The sequence below is a fragment of the Neocloeon triangulifer genome, unplaced genomic scaffold (assembly GCF_031216515.1).
Source record: "Neocloeon triangulifer isolate White Clay Creek 2 clone unplaced genomic scaffold, ASM3121651v1 ptg000005l, whole genome shotgun sequence".
Lineage (NCBI taxonomy): Eukaryota > Metazoa > Arthropoda > Insecta > Ephemeroptera > Baetidae > Neocloeon > Neocloeon triangulifer.
In genome coordinates this window covers 1,191,103-1,206,619 of record NW_026775548.1, presented here as the reverse complement: position 1 = coordinate 1,206,619, position 15,517 = coordinate 1,191,103, and the positions used below count along the sequence as shown (strand labels likewise).

Below are 15,517 nucleotides of genomic sequence, written 5' to 3'. Positions count from 1 at the left end.
AAATATTTTGTATTTTTACCGTTTTAAAAAACCGGTATTGCAAATTTAATCTGCTTCTTTTTCTACAAGTTTCTCTCTTGCCAGAGGGAGGAGCGCATTTCATAGTTTTATATAAATTTATCAATGAAAAGTGCAGGAATCGAGCCGCTGCTGCATTCAACCGCAAAATCTCAATGAGCTGTAGAGAATCCTGTGACGTCACACACCGTGAGAGAATTTCCGAGGGAATGAATGAAATCGGCTCTGCTCGTCACTTTTTGCCGGCGCGCGCGATATTCGACAATTTGGCCGGACTTGTTTGCTTCTGCCGCGCTTCACTGGGTCTTTTGCTCTCCGCCCTTTGATCAAAATGACAAGGCCAGGTCAAAACTAGTTCACTTATTTTCTATTAATTTATATTTGAACTTTCAACTTGATCAATGTTGAGTAAATTTTGAAAATTCTAGATGAATTTCAAACAAAACAAATCCATCCAGATCAAATTTTACAAAATTCTGATTAAATCTTAAATTTTCATGAGAATTAACTTAAACAAATTAATGGAAAATTAATTTGAAATTATTTAATAATTTATTTGCGCAGGAAAAATTTCTTTACATGAAATGTGTAATAAGTTTTATGTAAAAATTTCTTTAGCACTTTTTTTGAAATTTTACCGAAAATAGAATAAAAGAAAATAAGTGATGATATCAGCAAATTCCTATAAATGAAATAATGGAACAAAATTCAACATTGAGGTTAATGGTTTTTTAAGTTTTTCACTTCCAAATGATCAACAATTGGACGAGAAACGTAATTATTGCTGTGCTGGTGTGTGGCCTGCCGAGGACTAATCTGCATTCTCATTGTCAACAGGTATTTCCACGAACGCCGTCGGATTTGCTTTTTTTCTAATTTCATCCTTCCGAGTGCGCGTCCAGTGTAAAATTAAAAAGCACAAGTGCAGAGAGCGGCGGCGGCGGCGAAATCGTTGATGCGTGGTGCACAATGGAGATTTAACTGTTGCCACTGCAAGTTCCGACCGGAAGTTGCTGTAAAAACGCGCGGGGGCAACATGTGCTCGACGTGAATTTCGGTTCACCCTCTTTCGCATTGAATTTACATTTTCCACGAGATAAATTTATGGAAGTTCTAGTTTTTAATTATGCTGAATTCATTAAGGGAGGACCGTGGGAAATGAAGCGATTACAACACAAATTGCACCCCTCTAAAAAAAAGCGCATTTGAATTTGCACGAAATTTAAAAGTTTAATTTAGTGAAAAGGTCCAGTATTTGCTTTTGAATTTAGTTAAATTTCCGATATGTTTGAGATGGATTCAAATTTTATAATTTTATCTAATATCTAATTTTTATTTTTATTTTTTTCTGAACTTTTATGTTTTTGTTTAACATATATTTATCCCAATTAATTAGCAAACGAACTCTTATGTTTTCTCTTTCATCAAAATATAGAAATTTTTAAATCAAAATAACTCATTTTTTTTATCCATAATTTGTTGTTTAATTATTTTTATTTTTTAAATAATCGAGCAACTTGTAAAAATTGTATACCACATTACAAATAAAAGTTTGTGTCGAACAACTTAATTTAATGAGACCCAATCTGGCCGAAATTCTCGTAATTACCGTTTAATCGCGCAAACGAAGAGTTTGATCTCTTAAATCACTCGGAGCACTTTTTTGATCTGGCGCAGAATTAAGAAAGATCACGACTTATCATGAATCTACAAGGTGGCCTCTCTGAAAGCAACCAACTTTTAACCTCAATCGCGAGTCGGCCGGCCGGGCAGAGATATCATTATTATATGAAACTCGGCAACAATTTAATGGCCCTTATTATTTATTGAAGAGAAAATGATCCTTAATCACCGCCGCGCGCATGAAAAACAATATTGCAGCCAGTGTGAAAATGAATAACCACCCAGAACACACATTTTTGTATCATTTTTTTGCCTCGGCCGAGCACGAGAGCGATTTATAATAAAAATAAATATCTGGCGAAATCTGAAACTGCGGCAATTTGGCGAAAATGTAATCAGATTTCCAAACAAGTACCGCGCCAGATCATTATGATCATCATCGTCTCGTTATTTTTCGTGGGTAATGCACGCGTTGAAATCCACCGAGAGCTTCATCCATCAAAAAGAAAATAATTCGGCGAATTGTAAAATAAAAAAATATACGCATTAAAATAGTTGAAAAATATCAAATTATTTTAAATTGATACTTTTTTTTAAAATTCATAGTAATTTCAAGTTCTGTTTTGAAATGGGCGTCGATCTTTTTATTTAAAGTGCATCTCATCGAAACGGCGATTATTTATTTACCTCGCTCTCTGATGTACTGTTTGTGTTTTATTAATGTCGGGGTGAACAACAAAGCATGCGTCATGCAGGCAGGTAATATGGCCATCAAGTATCCAAATTACCTGACGGCGTTTTCCAAAGCGGAAATGATGAAGCGGCTTCTCTCATTAACCGCCACCGCCCCCGTTCTCTGAATGACTATTTCCTATCTCTCTGTATATATATTTTATATACTTGCCTTTTATTTACGGCCTCAAACATGCCTATGGACGCCGACGTAAGTCAAAATCTACGCCATTCATTGTGTTTGTTAGACTGCGTAATTTAAAATAAATACGGATAGCTATTTTTATTTAAATTTGCCTGTAAAATATGTTTGAAAACAATATGGGTGTGAAAATTATAAGGATATTTTAATTTATATATTTACAAGAGATTATTATTTTAAAAACTTATTATTATATTTGTTTGTAATTAAAGAGAGTTTTAACAGTATTAATAAATTTTTTATTTTATTTTTCAATTTTCAATTCCACGCCAAATTCTTCCAAATATATTAATTTTATAAAAAGTCCTTTACCCATCTTTTCTTTATAATTTTTATATTATGAAATGAAATTTTGTAGCTAGTTCCAGATATGAAAAACAGAAATTCTGCAGAAATTATAAAAACTTAATTAAAATCTATGATTCTTTATGAAGAAAATATGTAATTCTTGTTATAGTTTCTTAAAATAAACAGGTGAAAAGGTGTTTTATTTTATTTATGAAATTTGACAAACCTCACTAAAATCGATACGAAATGCTACTATAAACCTTTTTTCTAGCAAATAAGTTACTATTTTTCAGAATTTGAATTCTCTATAAATTTCTGCATTTTTTTTTCTTTTTACTTTTTTTAAATACTTACTTAGACCATTTTTATACTTTATTTATATGAAAAACAAATAAAATTATCCTTAAAAGTTGATTTATAAAGACTGCTTCGCTCCAATACGGCTTTACATTTTAAGCCTTTTGTGAGAGTTTTCGATTCAGATTTTTTAGCCTTGTGTATTTTCTGCTTTTTTAATTCCTTTGAAAGTCACCATTGAACAAAATATGCCTCCCGGGTGTGTTCAAACAAGTCCCTTGCGTGTGCAATGAAAAAAAATAATGCACCTCTCTGGCTCTTGATTTAATTTCAAATGCACTCGGTCTCTTCTGAAATTATCCTCCCCCGCGCGCGTGCATCTCCGTGATTCTTGCTCCATTGCGTGCACATTTTTCCACAATAAACTGCCTTTTTCATGAAATTTGTTCCGAGATAAAAAGCAAACAGGGCATTTCTCGTGACAGGTGGTTGCTTTGGATTGATTGATTGGTAAATTGGGTGCGCGCGGGGAAAATGAATTTCCAGGGTCAGGGGTCGCCGGCGAATCGACTCGCGCACCGTGAGAAATAAATAAATGACTCTCTCTTGTCCGACAAATAAACTCAATTACTCTCGCACCACCTCTTTATTCAAGTGAACAAAGAGAGCTGTTTTTTTTTTATAATTGCGTAAAAAGTTTATATGGCTCTATTTAGAGGGGCGGCGATTTTTTTCCGCTCACTATCCGGTTTTTAGAAAATGCAGAGCGCGGATGGACCCGCGAGATTTATCTCAATCTGATCGCCGCTTTGTTTTATGGTCAGTTTGGAGTAAAAAGAGGCTCAATTGAAAGTTTATTGCCAGACTGATTGTCGTATTCGCGATTTCACCTTGGAACGAAATTTCACTTTTATTCCGATTTATATAAACCATTTTAAATCATGGGTGTGGTTTCAACTTGTATAGCAGATTTTAAAGCATTTAAAATATTTCTCGTCACTTTTCTTCAAGTTAAATGAAAATTAATTTTATGAAATTTGATGAAAATAATAATCAATAATTTGTTGATAAAAATAACTTTAAATAAAGGTAGTGACATAAATTTGCATGAAGTGCCGCCAGTGCTGATTGTTTGAGTTGAAATTATTAACTTTAAGGCTCTTGTTAATTATCATAGAATTTTATGGATTTATGACTGTTTTTTTTTAGATAATTATCTTGGTATAATTTCGATTCACCTGTTTTGGTTAACATTTTTGCCACCAAATCGTGGCAAGGGCTCTTGCGTTGGTGCCTGAGCCGAGCAGACTCGCTTCGGGCGTCTGCGAGGCTCGGTCGGCGCGCGGTGTGGATTTCATACAAGTGCACAGACCATGAGTGCATGACATTGTTTTGCATTATGCGTGTGCACCGCATGCATCGGAAATTCCGCGCCCGCCAATACACTTCGGTCGCGGGCAAGCAGCCGGAAAAAAATTTAAAAAAAGGCTCACTCGCAATTCGCTTGCGTAGGTCCTGAGAACTCGCTCTTTCGGAGCCTAATTTTTGGCGCGAAAAGTCAGCAAAATTAATTCGGTTCCACTTGCACCATCGAAATTACTCTTACTCATTTGCTAATTTATATTATTTACGCAAGCATGTGTGTAAATAATTAACAAATCAAGTAAAAAATCTCTGTGATTTTTTTACATGTTCTAAAATGAATGTCAAAAATCAACGTTTTCGATTATTTTCATTCTAATTGGAAGCTTATTAAACTATTCACTTGAAATCTTTTAGGAATTTCCGGGCTCTTTTGCGACTTTTTAAGCTTTGCTAAAGTTAATTGATATTTTTTAACTAAAAAAAAATAAATTAAAACTTGATTTTAATTAACAATGATTATAATAATTTAAATTTGTAGATTAAACATTAAAACACAATTTTTATATATTATTTATTTTAAATTATAATTGATTAAAAAACATTTCTAATTTAAAAGCAGGCTATAGTTTTATGTTAAATTAAAAAATATTACATTTTCTTACGTGATTTCTACAAAAGAAATAATAATAAATAAATGGAGCTGCAAGAATATCATTTTAATAGATGAATTAAATTGTAAGGTTTCTTTGCTCAGGGCACATACGCATGCTGTTCCGATGTTTAAATATTGGAGAATAATTTTGATTTATTGAAAAGCAAAAATCAATAATTCAGCTCTTAAAGCAATCCTGCATAAAAATTTCAGTACAAATCTTTAAATTTAGAACTTTATTTTACATAAACAGGAAGAAGAATTTTGATTTTGGCTTAAAATTTTGGCATAAATAATTATAGTTTCATTTTTTTCAAACTTCCACAAACCCGTGAAAAAGCTGCTAATTTTAGTGAATTTAAATTTTCTCAAAGCAAAAAAAGAATGTCAATTTACGAGTAAAATAAAAACCATCGAGGAAAATTATATCAACGTGAATGAAACCGAGTCGAGTTCACACGGAAATTGTTTGCTGAGGAAATTCGTATTGGTCACCAAATGAAATTTCGTGTGAAATCCCAGCACTGACGATTCCCTCGCGTTTCCATTTCGGCCTAGAATGAATGAAGTTTTATTCTCACAGCCAACCTTTCATTTAAGTACATCATATTTTTCTCATTTTCGTATGTAAAATTTATAATGCTGGACTAATTCATCAATGGGGCCCAAATTGCATAACACAAAAGTGCATTATAATAGAGGAAGTCGATTCTTGACAGGAAGAAAAAATATTGAATCGCCGCGGTGGAGAAAAAACATAAAAGGAGGATGTAACACCGACTTGCGAGTCAACCACTGGAACTGAATAACACCGGTAATATATTTTTTACATTCGAAAAGAGAGAGAATATTTTTTATAACCCTTGCTCGCCAAGTGAATTTTTCGTTTGCACACGTGCCTTTCTTTATGTCCTTCGCATAATATTAAATTTTGCAGGAATTTTTCACCAATTTGCCGCTTCAGAAATTTCAGTCCAACTTTTCTGCTGAATTATTTTTGGCAGGACGAATTAAATGTCGTAAAGGAGTCCGCAGTAAATTTCTTTGAGAAGTTGTAAAGATGTTTGAAAAAAAAGAGTAAAAAAATCAAAGTTCATTCGAGCAAGCCGAAATTTATGTAATAAAAATGAGACACATCGCATATGACGCAAATTTAATGAAGACAATCTCTTTGGAACATTTTTAATCGCAATAATTATCAAAGAAAGGGCAAATTATATAAAATCAAAAATTTTCAATGTTTTTTTGAATTCTATAATTTTACTTTTAAAATAAGCTGAGGACTTTTTGCACAAAATTAATTTTTTATTTTTTTTACAAGCAAAAAAATCAAGAAATTTAAATCAGTAATTCCATATTTTTTGAAATTCTATTTGTAAAGGATTTGAGTGAATTTCAAACTGATCATTTATTTCTTCTTTGTTAAACAAATTTTGCAGGAATTATTTTTACACTATCAGTGCTATTTTCCACACCAAATATTTCATTCGCAACATTTTTATGCTTCATTATTTGAGGCGAGAAGCATGAACACTTTGATGTTAAGAGACGAATTAAATGTCATAAATTGAGACTGTTGTAAAAATGTTTGAAAATCAAACGATCGAAGCTGAAGAATTAATGCAATAAAAAATTGATCACGAACTTATTGAAAAGAATAACTAATTTATATTCACAAAGCTTTAGCGCTTTATCAGAGAAATTTCTACGCAAATCGTTTGCACACACTTGTTCTTCGTGTAAAATTTAACACGAATTTTTATATCAGTGCAATTTGCCGCACCAGAAATTTCATCACAACTTGTGTTATGGATTATTTGAGGCGAGACGCATGAATATTTTGATGTTACGAGACGAATTAAATGCCATAAATTGAGACTGCGAGGCATTAGAAGTTGTAAAAATGTTGAAAAATCGAACAGGAACAAAAATTAATGCAATAAAAAAAAAGGATTAATCACGAAATTATTAGACGAGAATCTGTAAAAAACCGTAATTGTTTCACAAATTTGATTGTTTTCTGTAAGAATAATCAATTAAAAATAATTATATTTTTGCTCTCAAATGCTAAATTTAAGCAATTGATTTCCATATTTCTTCCTAATATAAAAATCCTTGAGTTTTCGTTTTCATTATTTGTAATTGAACTTGTTATAAGATGTGATGTGAGTCAGTTTTAAGGTGAATAATGGCGCGGGTGAGTCACAAAGGAGTCTCGTCGGTCGCCTTGACGCCTTGCAAAAAAGCGAAATAACGAGCGGAAACCGCCCAGCGCAGAGAGTTTTTGCCCAAAGTGATCGAATCTCATTACACAGGGCATTAAATATCAATAAAAAGAAGCTAAACCCTTTCCTCTGCACGCATTTCTTTTTGCTGCCGCCTGGCCGCTGTAAACGTTTATTTTAATTTTAAAACTACACCAAGAGAGGAGCCCAAGGCAAGGCAGACCACTTTTTGCTCGTCCTTTTGTGAGAGAAAAGATGCACAAACGAAAGAGAGGTGCAGGCAAAAATACAAATGCTTCGCCAAAGAAATCAAAGAATCAATCTCTCGTCACGTCGGTGGATTTTCTACTTACTTTGGTAAAAAAAGCTTTTATTTCTTATGTTGTTTGAATGCGGTGTGAATTGAAAGCATAAAATGGCACCTAGAGACACAAGGAAATGTCACATTTCAGCAGGATAAAATTTAGATTAATTATTGTCTCTGGTGAAGAATCTTGAATTATAAAATGAAATATAAACAATATTATTAATGATTGAATTGAAACTAAATAAACTGTGAATTTAAATGAACAAGTAAAAATTTCAATTATTTAAAGAATTATTGATTTTCCTTGTGAATTAGTTCGTTAAAAGTTTTTTTCAACTGCAATAAATTAATTTAAATTTGCCTTCCTCGTTTACATTCCAATTATGAGCTTCACACTATTTTCAGCAATTTTAAGACGATTATATTTTTATAACTCGCCGACACATTTTCCTTAATTCTTTTCTATTCAATTTGGCACCAATTGGCGAGAAATCGGATCGGCCGGTTTGATGTCTTGTTATTCCAAAAGAAGTCCATTGCGTGATGATTTGTCTTCTTTCTAGTTTGCCTACCCCCAAATTACTTCATGCTCAGCGGCGTGAGTTTATTTTGCCATTCAATTAAAATTTAAATTTATAAAAATAGGAACCACCTTGTTTGATCTGACACGCTAGACATTAATTGCCAATTCCTATCAGAATGGCACGAAATATAAAAATTTCTGTGCGTTTATCATGCATATCTAATAGCCACACACAGAAGTTGCGAAAACACGGATTTAATTCACTCGTGTTTATGGCCAAAAAGCAGGATCTTAATTAATCAGCACGAAACCTTCTCATTTAAATATTTGAGCGCACGAAAGTGATTTTCCTTCAAATTCAATCTTCGGCGGCGCCTTAAATTGAATAATTACGGGGCCACATCGGAAATTAATCATCGCCAGTTAAAGGTAATTTTCGATCAAGGTAAGTCAAATCTCGAGCGACTCACTGGGTGCTAAATCGTTAAGTCCATAAAGCGGCAGAACAAGTTTATTGGTGCAGAACAGAGGGAAAAACTTGTATTTTATGAAATTTGTTAATAAATTTAATATTTATGTGCTATTATTAATTTAATAAAAGAAAAATCAACTTGACTTTTAATATTCTCAGCTATATTACTGTTTTAAACTAGTTCAAACATATCCAAGAATGCATTCAAAATAAATTAAAAAATTATAAGTAAACTTGAATTGATTTTTGTATAGAAATATTTTAATGCAGAGAGTATTGTATAATTTTCTTCTTAAGTGTCTTAAAAACTCTTTTATCTTTTACAGAAACTAAACAAATTACTTTTCAGTAGCTTATTTTAAATATCAGGGGTCTAATTCTGTAAGATAGAATCGTTCCATTTCCATTTCTATTTCATTTTCCATTTGCTTACCCATTCTATTTCGTCGCCTTTTTCGATTACGACTTCTATTTCGCAGCCTATCCATTTCCATTTCTATTTCGTCGTCAATTTTAATAGTTGAGCCATTTATTTATTTATATTTAATTTAATTATTGCTATGCTTACAGTGCTCTTTGAATGGTTTTTAATATTCAGGTTGATAAAATTATATGAATTATTTAATTTTTAATGAAAATGTATGTTTATAATTCTTATACTATGTCTCTCGCACCCCCTTTTAATCGAATCTTTTTATGGCTCATAATTAGGAGGGATCAAGATAATTTTTCCTTTCACGAAGTTAATTAAATCAATTTCTTATAAATTGGTTGAATTCAAATACAATTATAATATTTTTTTTTAGCAAATTAGCAACCATGTATTTTATATTATTTAATTCATCGCGTGCGCTGTTTGGTACCACAATTTGCGCCCACACTGTGGTACCACAATTTAAGCCCACACTGTGGTACCACAATTTAAGCCCACACTTTGGTACCACAATTTGGTACCTCACTGTGGTACCACAATTTGGTACCTCACTGTGGTACCACAATTTGGTACCTCACTGTGGTACCACAATTTGCTACCTCACTGTGGTACCACAATTTGCTACCTCACTGTGGTACCACAATTTGCTACCTCACTGTGGTACCACAATTTGCTACCTCACTGTGGTACCACAATTTGCTACCTCACTGTGGTACCACAATTTGCTACCTCACTGTGGTACCACAATTTGCTACCTCACTGTGGTACCACAATTTGCGCCCACACTGTGGTACCACAATTTGCTACCTCACTGTGGTACCACAATTTGCTACCTCACTGTGGTACCACAATTTGCTACCTCACTGTGGTACCACAATTTGCTACCTCACTGTGGTACCACAATTTGCTACCTCACTGTGGTACCACAATTTGCTACCTCACTGTGGTACCACAATTTGCTACCTCACTGTGGTACCACAATTTGCTACCTCACTGTGGTACCACAATTTGCTACCTCACTGTGGTACCACAATTTGGTACCTCACTGTGGTACCACAATTTGCTACCTCACTGTGGTACCACAATTTGCTACCTCACTGTGGTACCACAATTTGCGCCCACACTGTGGTACCACAATTTGCTCCCACACTGTGGTACCACAATTTGCTACCTCACTGTGGTACCACACTTTGCTACCTCACTGTGGTACCACAATTTGCTACCTCACTGTGGTACCACAATTTGCTACCTCACTGTGGTACCACAATTTGGTACCTCACTGTGGTACCACAATTTGGTACCTCACTGTGGTACCACAATTTGCTACCTCACTGTGGTACCACAATTTGCTACCTCACTGTGGTACCACAATTTGCGCCCACACTGTGGTACCACAATTTGCTACCTCACTGTGGTACCACAATTTGCTACCTCACTGTGGTACCACAATTTGCTACCTCACTGTGGTACCACAATTTGCTACCTCACTGTGGTACCACAATTTGCGCCCACACTGTGGTACCACAATTTGCTACCTCACTGTGGTACCACAATTTGCTACCTCACTGTGGTACCACAATTTGCTACCTCACTGTGGTACCACAATTTGCTACCTCACTGTGGTACCACAATTTGCTACCTCACTGTGGTACCACAATTTGGTACCACAATTTGGTACCTCACTGTGGTACCACAATTTGCTACCTCACTGTGGTACCACAATTTGGTACCTCACTGTGGTACCACAATTTGCGCCCACACTACTTTTGACTAAACGCCTTATTCAAATAATTTTTTATACATTTTATTGACTTGGGTATATTAAAAATCATTTGAAAATTACATTAAGCGCATATGCAATGATTAAATTAAATATAAATAAATATATATTTTTTATATTTATATTATATATAAATATAAATATGGCTCAACTTTTAAAATTGACGACGAAATAGAAATGGAAATGGATAGGCTGCGAAATAGAAGTCGTAATCGAAAAAGGCGACGAAATAGAATGGGAAGCAAATGGAAAATGAATATAGAAATGGAAATAGAAACGAAAAAGCTTACAGAATTTTTTTGAGCAATTTAAAAAATAATGTGTGCTTTAACTGTCTAAAATGGATTAATCCACTTGATATCACCATAATTAAGTTGGCCATTTAAAACCTTTTATATCATGAAACACCCTGAACAGTTTTGTAAATTTAAAAATTTTCATTTCCTTTTGGAATAATCTCAAAAGAAGCTAAACTTCTTTTTTGAATTGGTTAAAATCACTTCAAATGAAATTTTTTAAATTATTTATAATTTTGAAGTTAAAATTCTTGTGGAGCAAAGTTTTAAAACTGAATTTTTGAGTGCATCCCTTTGGATTTGAGCGGTGCATCATCCAATTTGCGATTCTATTCATGCTTTGCCTGTTTGCAATTTCGCAATTCGCATAAAGTGCGTCCGGTGGGTGGGATCTTCTTTGCTCGAACCCAAGAATAGAGAGAGAGAGGTGGAAGTTTTAATTGTAATTAAGGGGGACGCATGCGCGCCTTTAAGCCTTTAATCGTGCGATACCCATCTTGCGGCGACCACGTGTCCCTTTGTGAAAAGCCTCTTCTGCATTGTGCTCACATAAATGAGCAGCACCCGAGTACATATATATATATCAGACGTTTTGCTCTGCGGAGCACCAAAATGGCTGCTGCTGCGTTTTCTGACGAGAGAGCGAGCGAGCAATATTGCTGCTGTTTTGTTGTCTCGGAGTGAGTGACTGATAAACAGCAACAATCCAAGCATGCAGAGCACATTAAACCCTGTTGCTCTGCCACTCTCGCATTTCCCTCTTAATTTTGGGCAACAAACTTTTGATCAAAAGGCCTTTCAAAATCTCGTCTGAATGAAAATTGTAAAAAAAAGTAAATTAAATTTTTGCTTTGATATGTCAATTTTTTACAAGAATGAGTTTTATTTTATTTCAAGTTCTAATAAAAGCTTCACCAGATAATTTTCTTTTCAAATATTAAAACTTAAAAAACAATTACTCCGATTATTTTCTGTAATTTTTTAATTATAAATTTGCAAACTTTCAAATCTTTCCCCTCATCTGTTCTATGTAGATATTATGGAGGCATATTTAAAAAAAAGCTTCAAGAATCCAAATATTCGTATATGGAATAATTTGATACCTTTTATATTTCTCGTCATTCTCAATAAATCGGCTTTTATAGTGCAGACGCGCGCACAGAGCACTTGGCGAAACGTGGAATTTTTATTCGCTGACCCGAGCGCGGCCGAATTTTTAATTGCCTCCTCTCGAAAATATATAAAAATGACGAGACGAGAAAAAAGCGACGCGCTCGTCATAAATTTCAGACACGCACCGCACATTCGCAGATGATTCGGTTACATCCTGGTGCAAATTCGCTCTCAATATTTACGACGAGATTTGCTCCTGCTCTTAAAAAGTGCTATTAAAAGAGTGCGCGCGGCAGTTAAATTATTTCAGGATAATTTCAAATTGCAAGTGAATTTATTTTTATATCGCGCGCCCGCTCGAAATTAATTTTTGTGGCGTTGAATTCTCAGAATTCCGCATTAAATTGATTCGGTTTTTAATAGAAATGAGCACTGGACCGCTGCTTGAAAAGCAATCGCATTCCTGCTCCGAATGGCGCCAATAAAGTGAAGCACCGAATTCATTAGCCTCGCGATTGACAACAGCCCCGGTGGTTTCGCCAATTCCCGATCTATTATTTGTAGCAAAAATTGTATTTTAAGAAGCGCTTTAAAAATCACTCAAACATTGATTTGCCATTAAGTTGGAAATTTCTGGCATGTCTGACTAATTTATTGACGAGCCAAATAGAAAATTTTAAACTATAAAAATAAACATAAATTGTATCTATTAGGCCTTTGAAGCTTGAATTTGGTAATAAAATTCAAAATGGTTAATAAAAGATGAAAAATGAAAACTAAAAATTTTCTAGATTGAATGACAAAAACAAATACGTTCTATTTGGTTCATAAAATATCAACCAAGTATTGCTTATTGATTGATTTATTTATTGTACATTCCTTAAAAAAACATCCTTCAAAGTAATAAATCAAAATCCAATTAAAAAACTAATGAAAATCTACTTTTAGAATTTAATTTCGAAATAAATAGCATTTTTTAACAACAAAACGTTTTAGATGAATCAATGATATTTTTAAATTTTGTCTTCAAGGTGTTACAAAGGGGTCAATGTTGGCAATAAATAGTAGAATAAATTCTTGAATCGTCAAGATCTTTCTTTAAGAAGAAATTTAAGAACAAAATTCCCAGTCCTAAAAAAACTAAACGATTTTTTTTCTAAAATTCCAAGAATGCCTTTTCCTTTTTTGAAGGTTTATTTATCTCATTTGATAGTAAAACATTAAAAATAACTTTCCAGAAGTAAAATTTGTCACTTTTAAGAGAGGATTTTCAAAATATTTATTAACAAAACATTTATTTTTGTACTGTAGGTTGTTATTTGTGAAAGGGGTGCAGAAGGGAGGACGCACCATTTGTTGGAAACAATTAAACCTGGTGCAGACGCTCGATTTGTGCGAGGTGCGTGCCGCGGCCCCGCGATTATTGCAGGCAGATATCTCCTTATCACTCACAATATCTCCGGGCGACGCCACAGGAAGAGCGAAGAAGAAAAAATAGCACCCCTGCTTCGAGTCGGGTGCGCCTCGGAGCGTGAAGTGCGCGCTGGAAAATGAGAAAGAGCAGGAAAAGAAAAGCAACATATGAATGAAGCGAAATAAAAAATAATATATACGCGCATTATTCAGAGCCCCCTTTGTAATTACAATCGCCGGTGCTATGGTACAGCGAGCACTTGCAGGAAACGCTAAATTAAGTTAATAATCATCAGCCGAGGCACAACAATAAGGCATCAGCTTAGCGGTGCAATTTTCGTTCGTATCTCATCAGAGACAAGCAGAGCTGAGGCCGGCGCGCGTCAGGCGTGCGCTAAAATGTTAAACAAGCTCCGCGCGCGTACGTCGTCGTCGTATTTCTTCAAATTATCTTCGTCGCGCTTCTTAAGCCCGCCGCGGCACCTCCTTCGCTCGCAACCGCTATTTGCATTTTTCACCAACACACACCCTTCCGATGAGATGAATTAAATTAAAAATTAAGCTGAAAGTTACAGATGTTTAGATTTATTTAATAAAAATTTGAAAGGTAAAATTGTTGCTGTTACGATTGATTTGTTTTGGAATTTCAATTTTTAATAATTATTATTATTGTTTATTCAACTCAATTCATTATTAATTTAATTTAATTGCGGTAGGCTTTTATGGTAAATGAAACTTAAAAAACTTATTTACAAGAGTACAAAAATTGCACTTTATAATAAACAAGCCACAAATTTTAATAATAATAATTTAAAGAAAAAATCATAAGATTAATAGTAAAACACAATATTTCAGTTTCAATAATTTTGTTGCTTTGGCGAATTAAAATTTTGTGGTGTTGATAAAATTCCAGATAAAAGGAAGTTTTCATGCTGTGACATCTTTTATATCCAAAAAATATTGTTTCACTTTTTGAAACCAAACGTTGCTAAATTTTAACTTAAAAAAGGTTTCTCAGAAAATTATAAAATTAGTTCATTTCAAAGAAATACAGATTTAAAGATATTTTTCTCGCTCTTTATTTCATGATTTTAAATCGATTTATAAAAATAGTAAAGAAAGTTGTAATAATAATTTTTCAACAAAATTTGAAATGATTAAAAGGTATTCTTGTTGAAAACTAAAGAGAATATAGAAGGAATGAAAAGAGGCAGAAACAAGAGATTGAACAGAGAAAAGAGTGGCGATGGGTGCTTTGGTAGAAAGCGCAGGTGAGAGATGCACCGAGATCTAACAGGTGCTCGGGGGCTAGCCAAGTGTATCACCAAGGATGATACACTCAATTGCACAGCAGCAGCAGCAGCCACAATCACGTCCATAATGAACACGATGCGCCCGAGTAACACACACATGCACCTGCCAAATTACATCGCATGTCGTGTGCGCCGGCCGCGTTTATTTATTTATATTCGGCTTTGATTTTTTACAGCACCACGCGCGTCTATTGTCAGCAGATCCTATTTCGGCGTGAGCACCTTTTCTAGGAGCACTTCGCACCGCAGTGGCGTGCAAAGGTACACAAAAATTATTCATTAGATTCAATAAATAAAAATTTAAAAGGAGATGAAAATTCATTAAAATGAAAATTTGATAAAACAATTGAATTCATTTAGAAATAATTTAATTAAATAATACTAATTGGAAGTTATAAATTATTATTTAAATATCTAATAAAAAATTATTGAAATGCTTATTTTTTTACTAACATTTCTATATTC

The 15,517-nt window shown here is 33.9% G+C and overlaps 1 protein-coding gene across 1 annotated transcript in view; it reads right to left on the bottom strand.

Annotated features, from left to right (window-relative positions):
* Positions 1-15,517, bottom strand: part of LOC132194035 (glucose dehydrogenase [FAD, quinone]-like) — a 158,111-nt gene that overhangs the window by 46,313 nt on the left and 96,281 nt on the right. The window lies entirely within an intron of this gene.